We start from the raw sequence: 19,052 nt of genomic DNA on the forward strand, positions 1-19,052 counted from the left end.
GCCCAGGCTCCAAGGAGTGCTGGGGAGAAGCCTAGGTAATACCTGACCTATAGTGTGGTAGTTTGAGCACTATGCTAAGAAGTCAAAGAGATGTAGGTCCAAACCTCTTCAAGATGAGGGGGAAACCTATATCTCCTGATTCCTGGGTAAGTTCCCATGGGCTAACTGTAAGAAGGTATTCTCCTCCGTCATCTGAGACTTGCTAATCATGTGCTTCCAGCTATCTACATTTTGGGGGCCTTAGACACTCGTATGTGTCCAGATGTTGTGTGTGTACGAAGCCATGTATGTGCCCAGCCAGTGAGTAGCTTACTGACCCTGCTATGCACTCATACTTAAGCACTACATTGCAAGCGAAATAGAATCACTACTTGCTCATAAGTGCTAAAAAGACAGGCACTTATGCAACTAAAATGTGCCATTTAGGCATACACAGGGAAATAGATTTTTACCTCTCAAGCTTAATACCCTCATTGACTTCAGTGGGACTACTCACATGCTTTGTAAGCTTGTGAGCAGGACTTGTGCAAGGCTGGGGCCTCAGGGCTGCATAGGCAACTCATACATCTATATAAATATATATACACGCACACACACATATACATATTACATACATGCATGCATGCGTGTGTGTGTGTGTGTGTGTGTGTGTGTGTGTGTGCGCGCATGCGCATGCATGCAGATGGTTATTGGATGCAAATACAGGAACCCAACAATGCATCCTTCTGATGCTCAAAAATTGAATTGGAAAAAAAATTAATTCCTAAGTGTGAATGAATTAAATACCTTACTGATGACCCTGTTCCTGAAGCATATAATGCATACTGCCTCCATGTAGAGCCCTGATGAGACCCATGGGGCTACTTACAAATGTAATCCTTGCATTGACTTTCCAGCTACAGGTGACTCTATGATTCTAGGATGTCAGAAATGGGTCCTGTGGCCCAGGTTCAGAAGATCATTTAAGCACGTCTTTATCTTTAAGAACTTAAAAGGGTTCCTTTTGAAGGACTCCTTACTCTTTCTTTCTAAAAAAAATATTCATTTTAGCACATATTACATTAGTAATGACTTATGGAGGTGTCATTGATTAGCTATAAGGGGAAAAACAAAAAATACCCCATATATAATAATTGAAGACACCTACATATTTCAGAGAAAGTGTGTGTTAAACAAAAGTAACATCACCACCAAGACTCTATGCAGGCTAATGTATGCTCCTCCATAGGGTAAGTTAGTTCACTTCAAGTTTCATGCAACTATATAGTAACCAATTTTTAGTACCTGAATTAATTGGCTTAAAGCTAGAACAGGTGTCTACAGTGCAGTCTGCAATGCAGACATACACTAGAGCCCATGTTAGTCTAGCACATGCTGTAGAGCTGTTCTCAATACGGGTACTTTCATGAATTGTGATTGATGTGTCAGAACAGATATAATAAGTTGCCATAGGAATAAGATAATCATAGATCTAAGAAAAAAGATTGACTCTTTGAACAAAGAAAAGAAAACAGAACAGAAAATGGAAAAATGAGGTTGGTTACATGAGATCATTATTATTAGTTTTGGTGGGGTGTTGCTATGTGCCCCCATTTGAACCTTCACTCCGTTGTGGTTCTCCATTGTAGAAATTCCCATGATCCAGAGACTCCTTCAGTGCTGCCTCTTTAGCAGGAGGTGATTTCTTTTCTACTGTTACAGTTATGGTGATGCCACTTTCTATTAAGAGAGCAGAGTCAAGACTTTCTCTGTACTCTTTAACAAAGGGTTACCTCCGTTAGTACACATTTTCTTAGGCATTGCTATTTAACCTGGTTGTGTATTTAAAGTAGAAGGGTTTGGGCTTCCTGTTTTCCCTCCACCAAGTATAAAATAAGAACATTTTCATATAGTTCTAAAATCCCCTTTTCTTGACAGTCATGCTGCAGTGGTACAGTTAATCTGAAACAGAAAGATAAACTGATGGAGGGAGGAGCACCCAGAGGCATATACAACACAGATCAGATTTCCGTTACTGCATCAGTGTGCTCTCTACTCCTCCCATTTGTAAATGCCTGAGAAAGGAAGCTTATCATTCATCTTGTTTGAGTTCATTTGTCCACGACGAGATCACTCACCATTGAAGAGCTAAGACTTTGCCTGCTTCCCACTTGCTGCAGCTTCTGTACAGGACGGCTATGAAAGCATCCGGGTGCATTGCAGAAATGTAAGGTAAGGATTTTTGCTTATTGTTCTTTTATTGTGTGAATACTTGCATCTATATGATTGGCTTTCAAAAGTTGTAAACTATTGCAGTTTGCTAGGGAAAGGACTGTAACTCACACTAGCAAGCGGACCCCTTTCTGATATGGAATAAAGGGAAAGGTCATCGGTCCTACTCCCACTGAAATCAATGGCAAAACCTGCTTCAGAGAGAGCAAGATCAGGACTGAAAAGCAGACCACCTTGCTCATTTAAGCAAGGCACGCAAGATGTGTCACTGAAATAGCTCAGAGCTTTTAAACATGTTAAAATATTTTGCTAAAATTGTTTTTCACTTTAGGGTTCTGCAGTGTATTTATAATAGTGCATTAATATAAGAAAATACATTCACTCAATATTTAACATGCAGCATTAGGACTATATTGATTCAGTATCTCTAAAATGATGCTAAATAATCTAATTTATAAGCTTGTGTGTGCATGTGTTTGTGTGTGTGCGTGTGTCTATGTGTGTGTCCATGTGCCTCTGCGCATGCATGTGTTCATGTGTGTGTATGCTGCTCTTGAAGGATATTTTAGTAGTCTTGGGAATTGTGCTGCTTAGTCATAATGAACAGTTGGATGCATTTTCTCCAGGCTGGGCTTAACAGCGATGGAACAGTAAGGAAAACCTGCAGTGCCACTCTCTGAGCCACATTTGGTCTGCAGTTGGCTGCCCAGTGTTCAGACTCATTACTCTTAAAAACTGCCAGACTCTCTCTTTCACACACGGTAGTTAAAATATTTATCAAATAGAAAAATAGCTCAGAATACTAAGAAACACGTGTACTAAGAAGCACTTTAGAGTGAAAGGGAATGCAGTGGTTGGAGTTGTAGTGCTGAGGATAAAATAGGGGAACAAACCTTCTAAAAGATAATTGTTCTGAATAGTTCTTATTTAAAAACAATTCATAGGGTTGAAAACGCAGTGCTCTTAAATTCACTCTTCATTAGAAAGGGATAACAACATGGTAGCTAGTATACATATAATTTTTAAAATTCAGATAGCCATAAAAATATATACCAATCTGGTTCTTTGTATTCCCTTTTTTCATATTTCTTTATATGCTTTCATATCACTCCCAAGTAATGAGACATTTCTTGATTTTTTTCTTTAATATCATGTTCATTCTTGTCTCTTTTGCTGAGAAATCTAAGTGTGAAAATACAGTAGATCTTAGGGTAAACATCTGTGAGTGATAGTAGAATACCTAGTCTTCTGTAAGAAACTGCAAGGATAGCTACTAAACACAGGCCGATCATTTTCAAAGCATGGTGCGTGTTTCATTTAGTAGTTCAGGGCTCTTGTACTTCAGTAGCAGTAATGGTAGCAGTAGAAGCAAAAAGAGTTTCCGGTAATTGTCTCTCCTTAATTGCAAAGTAAAAATAGCTTAAGAGGATTCAAAAATTCATTTGTACTAGACTCTACTAATGTGTACTATGAAAGAGAACCTACTGGCTTCTACCAATTAGGATATGTTTTTGTTTCTGCAGATTCACTTTCTCATAGAAAACTACTTCTCATTTTCAGTTCAGCAGCAGTTGAGAGTATAGCAAGTACAATGGGAGCCTTTGTTATTTTCATTTTAAAATAAAAATATAACTTTCAGGAGGAAATAGTTTTGTGCCTTTTAAAAATGGAAATATACATGGCTTGACTGAGAATCATAGAGGCACAGGAAAGTTGGACTAGAAGGGACTTCAGGATAACCCCTCTACTTAAGATAAGACTGTCTTAGCCAAATGTTTATCTAACCTGATCTTAAAACATTCTGGAGATTCCGCAACCTCTCCAGGTAATCTTTTTCTGTGCTTAACGTAGACAGAAAGTTCTTCCTCATACAGAGTCTAAATTTCCCTCCTGCCAGCTAACAGTCGTTATTTCTAGTCTTGCTTCCTATGGACACAGAGAATAGTCTGAGAAGTGTGTCCAACTTCTCAGACCTGAGGCTGCACTAGGGGGACCATACCAAGTGAGCCAAGGGTCACTGGGTGGCTTGGACACTTCTCTTGCATCATGCACCCACATCAACACCCCTCCCTCTGCTGCTGCACAAGGGTGTCCCTCCACCCCACTGCACTGTATGGGTGCATGAGTGCAGTTGTTTCCTTTCTACAACATAGATTCATAGAGTGTAGAGTCGGAAGGGACCACAATGGATCATCGTGTCCGACCCCCTGCCCCTGGCAGGAAAGAGGACCAAGGTCAGATGACCCCAGCCAGGTGACTATCTAGCCTCCTCTTGAAGACCTCTAAGCTAGGTGATAGCACCACCTCTCTTGGAAGCCCATTCCAGATCCTGGCCACCCTTACTGTGAAAAATTTCTTCCTAATATCTAACCTAAATCCCCTCTCAACTAGTTTACACCCATTATTCCTAGTCATTCCCTGGGGAGCCTTAGTAAACAGCGCTTCCCCTATTCCCCGTTGGCCTCCCCTAATAAATTTATAGGCGGCCACAAGATCTCCCCTCAGCCGTCTCTTGTGAAGGCTGAAGAGATTCAGCTCTCTCAACCTCCCCCCGTAGGGTCTATCATGAAGGCCACTAGTCATGCGAGTGGCCCTCCCCTGGACCCTCTCAAGATTCCCTGTGTCCCTCTTGAAGCGTGGAGCCCAAAACTGGACACAGTACTCCAACTGCGGCCTGACCAGTGCCGCATAGAGGGGTAGCATTACTTCCTTTGTTCTATTAGTCATGCACCTGCTAATGCACAACAAGGTGTGATTGGCCTTGTTGATGGCCTCGTTATACTGCTGGCTCATGTTCATCTTGGAGTCAATTATGACTCCAAGATCCCTCTCTGCCTCCTAGCTGCTGAGAAGGACACTCCCCAACCTACAGGTGTGCTGGGGGTTCCTCCTTCCCAGGTGGAGTACCTTACATTTATCTTTATTAAATTGCATCCTATTTCTCTCTGCCCATTGAGCCAATCTGTCCAGGCCAGCCTGAATCTGCTCCCTGCCCTCCGGTGTACTAACTTTGGCCCATAACTTGGTATCATCAGCGAACTTGGAGAAGGTGCTCTCCGTGCCCTCATCCAAATCACTGATGAAGCTATTGAATAATATCGGTCCAAGGACCAAACCTGCGGGACCCCACTGCCCACCTCCCTCCAGGCTGAGAAGGAAACATCCACTACCACTCTCTGGGTGCAGTCCCTAAGCCAGTTGGCCACCCACCTGACCACGTAGGCATCCACCCCACAGTCTGCTAGCTTCCCAATGAGGATAGGATACGAAACTGTGTCGAAGGCCTTCCTAAAGTCTAGGAAGATGACATCAGCCTTAGCTCCCACATTGAGGCAGTGTGTAACCTGGTCATAGAATGTATTCCTGTGGAAGCACCTCCCACTGTAGCACTACATGAGTGTGATTCCTACCCCCCACATGGCCTTGGACTCATGCTCAGCTTCCTATGCTGTATACTGCACTGCCTCAATCCCAGCCAGAGGAGGGAGGGGGAGCCTAGACACTTAACCCCTTACAAACCACCAGTGGCCCGTGGGCCATCAGCTGAAAAGCCCCGGTCAATCACCACCGTCCTCATAAACACCCTTCAGGTATTTGTAGATGGTTATTAAGTTCCCCTCTCCAGTCTTCTCTTCTCCAACCTAAATTGTTTCCAGTTCCTTCAACCTTTTCTTGTGAGCCACACTTTCTAGGTGTCTAATATTTTTTGTTGCTTCCTGATGGTGTCTTTCTAATTTGTCCACATCCTTCTTAAAGCACAGTGCCCAAAAACAGACACAGTACTCCAAAGGAGGCCTCATTAGTGCCAAATAGTGTGAAATAATCACTTTCTTTGTGTGGCAGGCCTGTTATTAGCACCCAGTGCACTACTGGCTTTTTCAGCAACAAGAGCACCCTGGTGCTCACATGGACAGCTTACTGCCCAGTACAACTAGAAAAAGCGCAAAATATGTATAGGCTGCTGCAGGACTGGATTAATACATAGGCAAACTAGGCACATGCCTAGGGCCCCGACCTTTGGTTCTTCCTCCAGTGGGCAGGCAGCTAGCAGGCTAGAGGCAGCACCCAGCTCAATCCAACTCTTCCTCAAGTATGCCCTGCATTTGTGCTTTGTTACGGGACACATTGTCCCATGTGTTGTGGGCTCCATGTGCTGACAGGGGGGGAGCAGGGCTAGAGCACAGGGTGCCTCAGTGCAGGGCAAGCCAGCAGGCAGCCCCTGTGCTGAGGCACCCTGCTCCCCAGCCCATGTAGAGATGGGGAAGCAGTCAGCCCAGGGCTGTCTTCCTCTCCATCTCCATGAGCTGTAGAGCTCCCACGCAGTGACAAGAGAGCGACAGGAGAGCAGCCAGCTCAGGGCTGCTGGCTCCCCTGTCTCGAGGCACAAAGCTGGCTCGGGCTCAGCATGCTTCAACTCAGGGGCTCCATAGAGTGTGGAGATGGGGGAGCAGGCAGCCTATGGCATGTGCCGCACACGCTATTTTGGCATAGCAAAAATCCATGTAGCAAATTTTGGCCCCGTGCTGCAAATTAACAGCGCTGCACAAGGTTTGACATGCAACACATGCAGCTTGCGGTGCAACAAACCACATATGCCTGCATGCGTCACTGCAGCCCATGGCTGTGTCCAGACAAGTGTGGCCATGTGATATGTGGCACTGCAGACCCATTTGCAGCACTACATCCCATACAGTCAGGTGTTTCCTGCACTGATACCTTGAAGTGCAGTTGTTGTTTTATAAAACCCACACAGAAAAAAAGCAGGTCAGTGCACTCAGTCCAAAACCATAGCCTGCCTGGCCAGAGCCATACTCCAGCTGCCGGACAGGCTCCAAGCTGTGGAAGTGATTTGGCTGCAGCTTCCCCAGCCCTCTGGACCCCAGGTAAGGCTGCTGGGGCCTGCAACTGTGCTGGCCCCAGCCTCCCCTACCTCACCTGGGGTAACCTGTGACAAGCCAGAGGGTGCACAGCACAGGCGTTCCCCAGTGACAATTAGTAGCAGCACAAAGTGTAACACTACTATTTGTCCCTGGAGAACCAAACGTCAGTATTCGTCTGGATGCAGCCCATAAGTCTAAGAGTATTTCCATAAAAATAATTTACTATGAGGCAAAAGGGGTCAGGGCTACACCATGCACAATCTGCTTTATGGTAACTGTCCGTCTGTATGCTTTTACCCTGTGGTAACCTGATGTATTTTACCCCTCTTTCATTGAGGCTAAGCTGCTTCATGTTAGCTTTCACTTACGGCGGGACAAGAGTGCACAAATGGTCAATTTCTGCAGGGCCGATCATGTGTGATAAATTCACAGACTTACCCTGCAGTAGGAAACTGTTTATGTGCTGACTTATGCATTTAAATGCTTTCCTAAGTTGGGGCTTTATTTTTTAAGGACTCATCTACACAGATATATTATTATGGAATAATCTAGACCATGAATTGATGTGCTCAAGAGCTATTTTGATTTAACTCCTTATATGGATGCTCTCATTCCTGTCCTATTCCTCATTGACCCTGCTTTGGGGTCAAGATTCCTTCCAGCTATATTTCTGTGATTCAATGACAGCAGTTTTGCAGTTTAGCTTAATCGTCTTTCAAAATGGATTAAGGTAAAGTGCTAAAAACACTCTTACCTAGCAATAAAACTGTCCACATTGGGACCTAGTGTGGAAGAGCTATTCCATGCTATTTCCCCATATAGTCAAGCTCTAAACTATGCAGTACTATGCATAACACTTTACATTTAAGCAGAAGACTTGGTTATAACATTGTTTCCATTGTTGCTAAAGGGTGGAATTCTGACCCTATTTCCCATGGATTTCAATAGTCAGGATTTTGCCCAGAATTTTTTTGTAGGCAGCATGAAAAATGAAAAGGAAGCTAAAATAAAAATCATCTTTCTGAATGTGTTAATCAACCTTACAGGAATAGAGTTTTGAGTCTTCAGATAAGCTTCTCTTCTTTGGGCAATAAGGGGGCAGGCCATTTCCAGCTAAAGTCTGTGTTACTGTTAAGATAAATACATGTATACTTTAATTTAAGGACTCTCTGTACATTTATCTCTGCACATTTATACATCTAGATCTATATACTTAGCTCTCTCTCTCTCTCTCTCTCTCTATATGTATATCATATTGAAAGAAGCAGAGGTTAGGTTGATGTTAAGCTGAATGCCTTGGATGATAATGCTGTATCTGACTTCAGCCTTCCTGGAGAGAGATAATTTAATTTCTGATAGGAGTGTAGTTTGGGCTTATTGCTAATTCCTTAATAAAATGTATAATTTTCAGGAGGGAATATTTTTATACCTTTTTAAGATTTAAATATACATGTTAAACCTAACATTTCTCTAATCTTTTGTTTTAATATTAACAGTCTTTGTTAAGGTTATTTTGATCCTAGTTCTTCATAATCATATGTATCTCTTTTTCAGCAATGTGTTTTTATTGGATGCCTGCTACTGACATTGCTCATTCATTTTACATTAGATAATCATTGATTAAAAAGTAGAAACAGCCCTGGCAGCAAGGGCCAGAAGCGAGGGTTCTCCTTGCAAGCAAATGCCACAAAGTCTTACTCTCTTCCCTTGCTTACTTTCCTTCTGGCATTCTTGGCTGTCCAGTGGGCCAGCTGCAACTAAGGTGGGGGAGAAGGGGAAGGGAGAGGAGTAGGCCCTTATCCATAGTCTTGGTTTGGTTGGGGAAGTCCCAGATTCCATAGGCTGGTCCTGGACAGTTGTTCAAAAGTCCCAGGCTGGAGTCCAGTGGGGAGGTGGAGCAGCATGGTGTGTCATGCAGGCAGCCAGGCAGGCACCGCTGCTGCTGTGCAGGAACAAGGAACGTAGGGACCTCAGATATGGCATCTTAGGATGACTATGTCTGCCTGCTTTGCTCCCACACAACAGCAGCAGTGCCTGCCTGCCCGCCTGCCTGTTACACCCTGCCACTATGCCTTCCTGCTGAACACTGACCCGGGACTTTGGACCAACTGGCTGATACCGGCTTATGTATGGTCATGCTACTTATCTAGCCTAGCCTGTGACTTCAAGGTTAGGACATTCTGTTGGAAATAGAAAATGTTGTTAGTCCAAGCCTGAGGTGGGCTTACAAAGCATATCTTCCTAAGCAAGTGCTTTTGTTGCTGGGCTGTTGTGGATTAGCATCTGGCTTTTATATACATAAGCGATAAAAGGTATTATTTGTGTGTGTATAATTATACACATGTAACCTGTCTGCAGGATCAGGCCTTACAAGTAGCAAACAATGACATATCAATATACGGCTACATGAAAAATGTCCTACAAGATAAACTTGAGTCATCCACTCTGTTAAACTAACAAGGGCACTCCTTTACCCTGCAGCAAATATGAGGCAGGTTTCAGTAAGAAGAAACAGTTTTGCCTTTCCTTACAGGAATGACTAATCTAGAGCTTTTCTTTTTATGTTTCCCTATTTTAATCAGTCCAACCTAATGGTCCTTTCTTGACTTACTATTTGCAGGTTAGGTGGCTCTGGGCTAGCAAGCCCTGGTTCTTGGGCTGGGGGGTATGAGTTCAAGGTGGGCTTCAGTCTCTGTTAGCTGGGCAGAGGGTGTTTTTTCCCCCCCAGGAGAGACCAAAAAGGCTAGGACTCTTCAGTTTGGAAAGGAGAAGGCTGAAGGGAGCTATGAAAGAGGTTTATAAAATCAAGAAGGATGTGGATGAAGAGATGAGGAAATGTTGTTCACCAAGTCCCAGAATACTAGGGAACACCTGCTGAAATTAGCAGGTGACAGGTTTAAACCAAGGTACTTTTTTATGCAACATGTAGTCAACTTGTGGAATTCACTGTCACAGGAGGTGGTGGAGCCACTAGCATAGCCAGGTTCAAAAAAGGACTGTATCAATTCAGAGATGGTACATCTATTAATGCCTATTGGACAGAATGGTTGGAGAGGTTTCCCCAGGCATCTCTAAACCTATAATGATGGCTGGGTATTGAATAGGGGATAGATTACTCTAGATATACCTGTTTCAATGCTCTCCCTCTGTAGCATCCACTTCTGCCACTCTCGGGAACAGAGTACTGGACTACATGGACCATCGGTCTGACCCAGTATGGCACTTTTTATTTTCAACAGCTTTTTTGGAGGTGCAGAGGAACTTTTCTTCTTATTTTCTACCATAAGCGTTTATTATCTTCTTGCTACATCCCTTCCTTACCTGTCTTGGAGGAGACATATCCTATCTGATATATCATAGAATCATACACTCATACAAATTAAGGTTGGAAGGGGCCTCAAGAGGTCATCCAGTTCAACTCCTTGCTCAAAGCAGGACCAACCCCAACTACTGTGTTTCATGGTATGTAAGTTAGGCTTTCAAGCCCAATTTTTGTGTCTTAAAAATCAAACTCAACTTATACACCATGCCACATAAAAAAATGAGGGATGGGGCTGGTCTCAGCTGAGCTGGTGCAGCCCCCTCCCCTGTGAGCAGAGTTGCCAAGCATTGAGCCTAGCCTCATCCACATCCTCTGTGAGTGGCACCAAGCCTGGCACTGCTCACAGGGGACAGGTAAGGGGAAGGGAATGGGGATGGGGACAGGGCTGAGATTGGCTGCGCTTGGCACTTGGCTGGCATGGCCCCATTCCATGTAAGCGGCATTGGCAGTGCTGCTCACAGGGGATGGGACCTCACTAGCCGAGCGCTGAGCCCAGCCAAGCCTAGCTCCATCGCTGCCCGTCCCCTGCAAGTGGCACTGGGTTCACAGGGGACAGGAATGCTGCAAGCGGTGCTGCCGAACACTGAGCCCGGTGCCACTCACAGGGGACAGAGCTGGGCTTGGCATTTGGCCGGTATGGCCTCATCCTCTGCGAGCAGCACCAGGCTTGGTGTTCAGCAGAGCTGCTCGCAGCAGCCCCATCCCCTGTAAGTCTGGCGCTGCACGCAGAGGATGGGGCTGCACTAGCCAATTGCTGAGCCCAGCTGAGCCCAGCCCCGTTTCTGTTCCCATCCTCACCCCCATCCCTTGTCCTTGTTGAACCTCATGAGATTTCTTTTGGCTTAACCTTCCAATTTGTCTAGGTCACTCTGAATCCTCACCCTGCCCTCCAGTGTATCTACTACACTCCCCAGCCTGGTGTCATGTGAACTTGCTGAGGGTGCACTCCATTCCACCTTCCAGAGCGTTAATGAAGATATTTAACAAAACCAGCCCCAGGACCAACCCCTTGCTTGACACCACCTGCTAGCTAAACATTTAGCTATTAATTACTACTTGTTGAGCCTGACAATGCAGCCAGCTTTCTATCCATCTCACAGTCCATTCATCCAACCCCTACCTCCTCAGTTTGCTTGCTGTGGGAGACAGTATCAAAAGCCTTGCTAAAGTCAAGGTATATTATGTCCACTGCTTTCCCCACATCCACAGACACATTTATCTCAGATTGGAAATCAGATTGGTCAGGCATGACTTGACCTTGTTGCAGGCCTCCACTTGCATCTCAATGGAGAAAACACAAAAAATTGTCATGGTTTTGCTTTACAGTTAGTCTTTAAAAATGTTTAAAGGCTAGATCCAATAAAGATATAGGTGCCTACCTGTAAAGTGTCACAAAACCTGTTAGGTGCCTGACCCTTGGGCTGGAATCTAGGACCCAGAGTTAGGTGCTTTGACTCCAGACACAGTGCAGGGAAGAGCTAGGTACCTCAGTGATGATCTGGGTTGGGAGGTGCCTTGAGCTATCAAAAAGGGAATTATGAGCAGAGGAATGTTACTGATCTCTTGCCCCTACTTTGGAGTTTAAGCATCTGAGTCAAGGTGGCCAACAGGCATATCCATCCACTCAAGACAGAGATCCTGGAACCCTTTCCTGAGGATAGAAAACATGGCGCTTAATTTTTTTCAAGGTCTCTATCAGTTTTAGAGTAAAGCCTATGGACTTGCATTTAATTGTAGCATATTTATTATGTTCTATGTTTTTTTCTTAATCAAACTATTTCTGTACAGTAGGGCAGTACAACTGGCAGCCTGCAGGCTATATTGTGGCTCGCAAAGGGTTAACACACAGCCTGTGGGTCCCTGCCTGACTGCCACTACTTCCATTGCTTTGACAGCTGCAGCCTGGACCTCCAAGATTCCTATTCCTCCTCTGACTTGTTCCTGCCCCTGCTCAGTGGAATGGAGCCAGGTTGCCCAGGCTGTGTACTGCCTGCATGATGTTTGCAGTCAGGAAAGGGTGAGGGTGCTATGCATGTACAAGCAGGGTGGGAGGCAGGTTGCTAGTACAGGTTGTATGACTGGTGGGGTAGGCTAGAAACAGGGTGCTGGGCTTAAACTTAACAGTTAAAGCCCTACTTCTTTGTGGGCAAGGAGAACTATGCGATTAAACCATGGCACTCATCCTGTATCAGTCAGAAGCTTTATTAACTATAAAAAAAATCACTAAATACAAAGCAATTAATCAACGGGGTCTACCAGTATATAAGTAGTCAGATTTATTGGATTTACCAGGATATAAGCAGGCAGTCACAAAAACTGAGCATGTTAACGTGAGACCTCACCACATCACAGTCTGTCTAGAGTTGTTACTTAGGAATCACTCCCCTCAGTCGGCCGCACTGAGTGAGCTTCCTGGGTTGCGCTGCTTCAATTTCGAGGGCTTGATCTTCCCTCAGAAGTCCATGCAGATGGTACAAATGGCAAACAATGAAAGATGAACAGCAATTGCACTTACTATTTAACCTTTTAGGCTAGGGACAGACATTCAAAAAGCCTGAGCCTGAATTGATTCAATCTTGGTAGTCTAACCTGTCTAGGCTGAACCAGTTTCTAACTGGACAGAATTCTCTCTGGACTGAGGAAATTCAGGCACATGCCTGCAATGGCTCAGATTAGAAGCCAGGGGACACTAGAGCAGCCCTCCCTTCTGTTGTACAGTGCTGAGCTGTGTGGGGGTGGGGTGGCGTGGGCATGGCCAGGACCCAGCAGCATGTTCTGATCAGGGAGGTCTGCCTGCACCATCCCAGGCTTTTCTCCACTGACTGCTCAAGGGGTGGGAGTGTTTCCAACCCCCATCCCCCTCCTAGCACTTTGAAGCAAGGGGGGAGGGTGCAGTGCATGCATCTGTTGATGATACAGAGCTTTTCAGTCTCCCTCCCTGCTTCTTTAGACTGTCTGCAGCAAACTGACAGGCAAGGAAGCCAGCAGGGGGCTGATGACAGTGTTTATCACCTGATCAGCAAAACAACAGCCTCTCTCCATTACTTCAAACTCTTCTTAAACAGCTTACCAGCTGACTTGCTGATTAGCTCCAAACAGCGCTAAGCAATCACTGTTCTGTCTGCCTGTCCCAGTGAAATTGGAGTCATACACACATCTGCATGCCACATGCCAAGCATACCACATGCTTAGGGTCTGTGGGGCTGAGGTCCCTGCTGTGGGAGATGGGAGAGAGAGGGGGATTTCTTGCTTGAACAGCAAGGAGCAAGGGGTGGGTAGGGCAGGCAGAAGCCAGGCACACCCAGTCTCTGCCAGAGCTGCAGCCAGGGAGCAGAGGGGAGGGGCCAGCCCTGCTGTGGAGCAGAGAGCCCTGCCCAGCTCAGAGAGCATGCCAGGATGCTGGGAGTGTCTGGTTTATCTTAAACCAGCAAGGGGCCTGGGACAGACATTGTATAAACTGGTTTGAGCCAAATCAGTTAAGTTTGATACTACATTCAACCAGGTTTATCTCAAACCGGTTTCAGCCATTTTCAAACTGGTTTATGTGCACTGAGCATCTGTTCTGTTACAGGTTTAAATCAGTTTCTGCTCACTTAAACCTGTTTATCTGTAATGTCTGTCCCTAGCTTTAGTGATATCACCATTATTATATAACAAGCTTGGCTAGTATTAGTATTTGGCTTATAGATCCTAAGATTACAGTAGCACATAATTACACACTTGGAATATTCTCCTGTTAATTTCCTGTTAACCCACTAATTAATTCACCAAATTATTATCTTAATTTATGGTTCTATTGTTTTATTGTTCTGGATGCTCCCTGGCATTTTATTGAGGTTAGCTTTAGGCCAACCTTAACTGAATCATCTCAAAAAGACTTCTGGGAGTTTGGTCAACTTGACATGACTAGACTTATTCTTCCTTGCAACACCTCCCCTCCTTAGTAGCTAGGAAAGCCTTTTCCATTGCTACCACTTGCTCTCTTTGTCCTGGCTATTAGGGCTGTGTGAAGCTTCAGTCCCTGATTTGATTCAGCATAGATTCCGCCCAATTCGGTGGCCAAATCTCCAAATCTGAATTGAATCCATTTTCAATGCTGACCTCGTGAAGGAACACCTTGAGAGGTTGGACTCCTTCAAGTCAGCTGGTCTTTACAGTCTACACCCCAGGGTATTCAAAGAGCTGGCTAGCATCATGGCATGGATCTTCGAGAACTCCTGGTGCTCTCGTGAAGTGCCCAAAGATTGGAAGAAGGCCAATGTAGTGCTTATCTTCAAGAAAGGGAGGAAAGTGGATCTGGCAAACTATAGGCCCATCAGCCTGACTTCTATCCTGGAAGGTCTTAGAAAATATTATCAAATAGGCCATTCTTAACAGACTGGCCAATGGCAACATCCTGAGGGATAGCCAGCATGGGTTTGTTGTGGGTAGGTCTTGCTTGATCAATCTTTTTTCCTTTTATGACCAGGTGACCTATCACCTGGACAAGGGAGAGGAGATTGATGTTGTATATCTTGACTTTAAAGAAGACTTTGATTTGGTATCCCATGATCACCTCTTGGCAAAACTGCCCAACTGCGGCCTCGGGTCCGCCACAATCTGCTGGCTGGGGAATTGGCTCCGTGGTCAGACCCAGAGGGTGGTGGTTGATGCAAGTCAATCGTCGTGGTGTGCTGTGACCAGTAAGGTCTCTCAAGGCTCTGTCCTTGGACTTATATTATTCAACACCTTCATTAATGATGTGGACATTGGAGTCAGAAGTGGACTGGCCAGGTTCACTGACGACACCAAACTTTGGGGTAAAGCATCTACACCTGAGGACAGGAGGGCAATCCAGGCTGACTTTAAGAGGCTCAGGAAGTGGGCGGACGAGAACCTGATGGTGTTTAACACTGAAAAATGCAAGGTTCTCCACCTTGGGAAGAAAAACCCACAGCATGCTTATAGGCTTGGCAGTGCTATGCTGGCTAGCACTATGGATGAAAGGGACTTGGGGGTCATGATTGACCACAAGATGAACATGAGCCATCAATGTGATGCTGCTGCTAGTAAAGCGAGCAGAACGCTGGCTTGCATCAATAGACGCTTCTCTAGCAAATTCCAGGCTGTCATTCTCCCACTGTACTCAGCCTTGGTGAGGCCACAGCTCAACTGCGTCCAGTTTTGAGGCCACAGCATCCAGTTTTGAGCTCCACAATTCAAAAAGGATGTGGAGAAGCTTGAGAGAGTCCAGAGAAGAGCCACGTGCATGATCAGACATCAGGAAAACAGACCTTTTGATGAGAGGCTGAGAGCTACGGAACTCTTCAGCCTGGAAAAGCGCAGGGTCAGGGGTGATTTGATGGCTGCCTCTAAGGGGTGCTCACCAAGATCTGGGAGAACACTTGTTCACCAGAGCACCCCAAGGGATGACAAGGTCAAATGGTCATAAACTCCTCCAAGACCATTTCAGGTCACACATAAGGAAGAGCTTCTTTACTGTCCGAGCCCCCAAGGTCTGGAACAGCCTGCCACTGGAGGTGGTTCAAGCACCTTCTTTGAATGCCTTCAAGAGAAATTTGGATGTTTATCTTGCTGGGATCCTATGATCCCTGCTGACTTCCTGCCCCTGGGGTAGGGGGCTAGACTTGATGATCTTCCGAGGTCCCTTCCAGCCCTATTGTCTATGAAATCTATGAATCAGAGGACCTTTTAATCTCTCTGAATCAAATTGGAACCCTCTGAATCAGAGAGATTTGGAAAGATTTGGAGATTTGGACATAGACACAGCTTTAAATGTTTTTTCTACATACCTCTAGGTAGCAGGCAGCTCGTGAATGCTGCAATGCTGGGGTAAATGGGGTGTCCCACAGGATTGCAGGGGACTCCCCAGTACATTTGGCAGAAGACCTGGAAGTGGACCAGAAGCACTTGTGCTCCACTTCCGGGTCCACCAGAGAGCACGCTGGGGGCCCTCCTGTGCCCCTCCGGTTCAGTGACTGGTGCCTCCTGGGTTGGGGGGGGGACACCTGGGGTCCCTCCGTGGCTGATTGCCAAGCTTGGGGGGGGCAGGGGGGGCAGTGCACTCCCCAGCCGACACATGGAGGGCTCCCCCCACACTCCTGTGGGATGCTTCAGCAGCACACTTATAAGATGGGAAACTCCCTTCTTGAGAGCACAGAGGCAAGACTTGAGAGCACTGACTCCAAGATGAACATGGGCCAACAATGCGAGGTCACGGTTGGCAGGGCTAACCGGAACTTATCGTGCATCCACAGGTGCATCTCAAGTAGGGCCAAGGAGGTGATCCTCCCCCTCTATGTGACACTGGTCAGGCCACAGCTGGAGTACTGTGTCCAGTTCTGGGCACCCCACTTCAAGAGGGATGTGGACAACATTGAGAGGGTCCAAAGGAGGGCCACCCGCATGATCCGGGGGCAGCAGGGCAGACCCTACCATGAGAGGCTACGGGACCTGAACCTGTTCAGCCTTCACAAGAGAAGGCTGAGGGGGGACCTTGTGACCGTCTATAAACTCACTAGGGGGGACCAGAAGTGTTTGGGGGAGACCTTGTTTCCCCTAGCGCCCCCCGGGATAACAAGGAATAACAGCCACAAGTTGTTGGAGAATAGGTTTAGATTAGACATCCATAGGAACTACTTCACACTTAGGGCGGCTAGGATCTGGAACCAACTTCCAAGGGAAGTGGTGCTGGCTCCTACCTTGGTGGTCTTTAAGAAGCGGCTGGATGCCTACCTTGCTGGGATCATTTGAGCCCAGTTTTCTTCCTGCCCAGGCAGGGGGTCGGACTTGAAGGTCTACAAGGTCCCTTCCGACCCTACTTCTATGATTCTATGAAGGCCCGCCTCACAGACCCCTACTGGCTATTGTACTCAAGGCAGTTAGGGCCACCAACTCTGTGTGTAGGATCTTCTGCCAGGCACATTAGAGTCTTATTAATGTGGATTAAGGCATAAGAGTCAATTATGAATCTCCTTCTCCTGAATTTGTTTTCAGATTATTATTTGCCCAATCAGTGCATTTGGACTAACATCCCAATTTGAGTGACCACTATAATGATGATAATGCCCAGCATAGAGATGTAAAATTTCTGGAAATTTTGAAGCCATGGGCAAAAAATGTCTTTCCCTGGGTTTTTTTTGGAAAAGAAAACCAGAAATTTTGGGGAAAATTGAAATATATGCAATACTTATTTTCTTAGCAACATTTACATATCTAAATTTACTTTTCTACTTTAAGAACATAAAATGTATTATGCATAACTTGGTTTGCTCATAAAATTATCATGTTTGGGATATTTATTAAATTTGAAAGTATAGTTTATACAGACAATAATTACAAATTTCCTTAATTTAATTTACATGTTTTTAATTTTTGTTACAAATGGAGCCAGAAGCTGCTGAACTCTAAGGAAGCTAGCATCTTAGTTTTTGCCAGTTTATGAGAAGAAGGCAGAAATTAAAGTTGTAAATAGAAGCAACTATCAACATTATAGTAAAACAAAGAAAGTTATTATGTATTCTAGATTTAGTTTCCTCCACAGTGTCAAGCAGATACAGAGCACTCATTTTTAGAAAAAGAGCTAAAAAAAAAGGAACCCCCCCTCCCCCAAGATTCATTGAATACAAATTTTAATACATGAAACTTTGTCTAATCAGTCTAATTTTCTGAGCTATCACTATCAGCAGTTTCAGCTTCTTCTGATCCTTCATTTTTATCATCTTCACAGACTTCTGAAAACTGAAGGTTGCCCGGATTGAAACAAGCTTCTCTATTCTTTCACATGTTAGTTTATTTCTTGATTTGATGCGAGTATTTCCAAACATAGACCCATTTCTTTCACATGCTGCAGAAGATTGAGGAATCTGAAGCAGGAGAAGTAAGAGGAGTCAGAGGTGGTGTCATGAAAAGGCCCTGTCACCATGTTGCAGGAGGGATATGCTTGGCAGAGTCCCAGACTGTATTCCAGGACCAAATACCTGAAGATGTTATGTACTTTGCAACATTTGAAAGTACCTTTCCAACATCAAGTCCTAAGTGTGTTGCTTGTTTTGTAATCCAGTCAAATGCAGGAGTGTTATCATCACTAACATTTCTGCCTTTGAATCTTAGATCCAAGAGATTTGTAGCAGCATGAATTGATTGGCAACAAAATTCTTCCTGTCTGTTAATAAAATCTTTCACTTTTCTTTCTTCTGTACTTGTAAGTGGAAATACACTTAGATTCTCAACAACAGTTGATTTTATCTGGGCCATTTGGTAAGGAATGTCTGATAATGATGCAGTGGTTGATGAAGAAATTGGCTTTAGAATCTTCAGGGAGTACTGCAGCTGAACCCGGAAGACATCCTCATCAAGTACAGTGTTTCTAACACTTCTGGGTACTTTAAGATCCTCAATTATTACTGTTTCTTGAAGAGCTTCTTTGTTTTGTAGTAAAATTTCAAATGAGATCACCACTCCACTCATGTAGTTTTACTACAGAGTTTGAGTGTCACTATTTTATTCTTTGCATTCTTGTCTTCCTGCTTCTTCTTAAAGATTTCAGCTCCAATATGAGTAGTTTTTACATGTTTTATAACTTATTTTGCTCTTCTATAGATCTTTTGCAGTGTCCAACTTAATGATGTCATTAAGAA

General features: G+C 44.9%; 1 protein-coding gene across 2 annotated transcripts in view; it reads left to right on the forward strand.

The window, feature by feature from the left end:
- Nucleotides 1-2,024: 2,024 nt before the first annotated feature.
- The window catches only part of B3GALT5 (beta-1,3-galactosyltransferase 5), a 35,853-nt gene continuing 18,825 nt past the window's right edge, over nucleotides 2,025-19,052 (forward strand). For both annotated transcript variants that reach the window (XM_014599192.3, XM_019475999.2), the window contains exon 1: nucleotides 2,025-2,211. The gene's annotated coding sequence lies outside the window, so the exon portion shown is untranslated. The remainder of the gene's footprint in view (nucleotides 2,212-19,052) is intronic.

This window comes from Alligator mississippiensis, chromosome 1, assembly GCF_030867095.1.
Source record: "Alligator mississippiensis isolate rAllMis1 chromosome 1, rAllMis1, whole genome shotgun sequence".
NCBI classification, from domain to species: domain Eukaryota; kingdom Metazoa; phylum Chordata; order Crocodylia; family Alligatoridae; genus Alligator; species Alligator mississippiensis.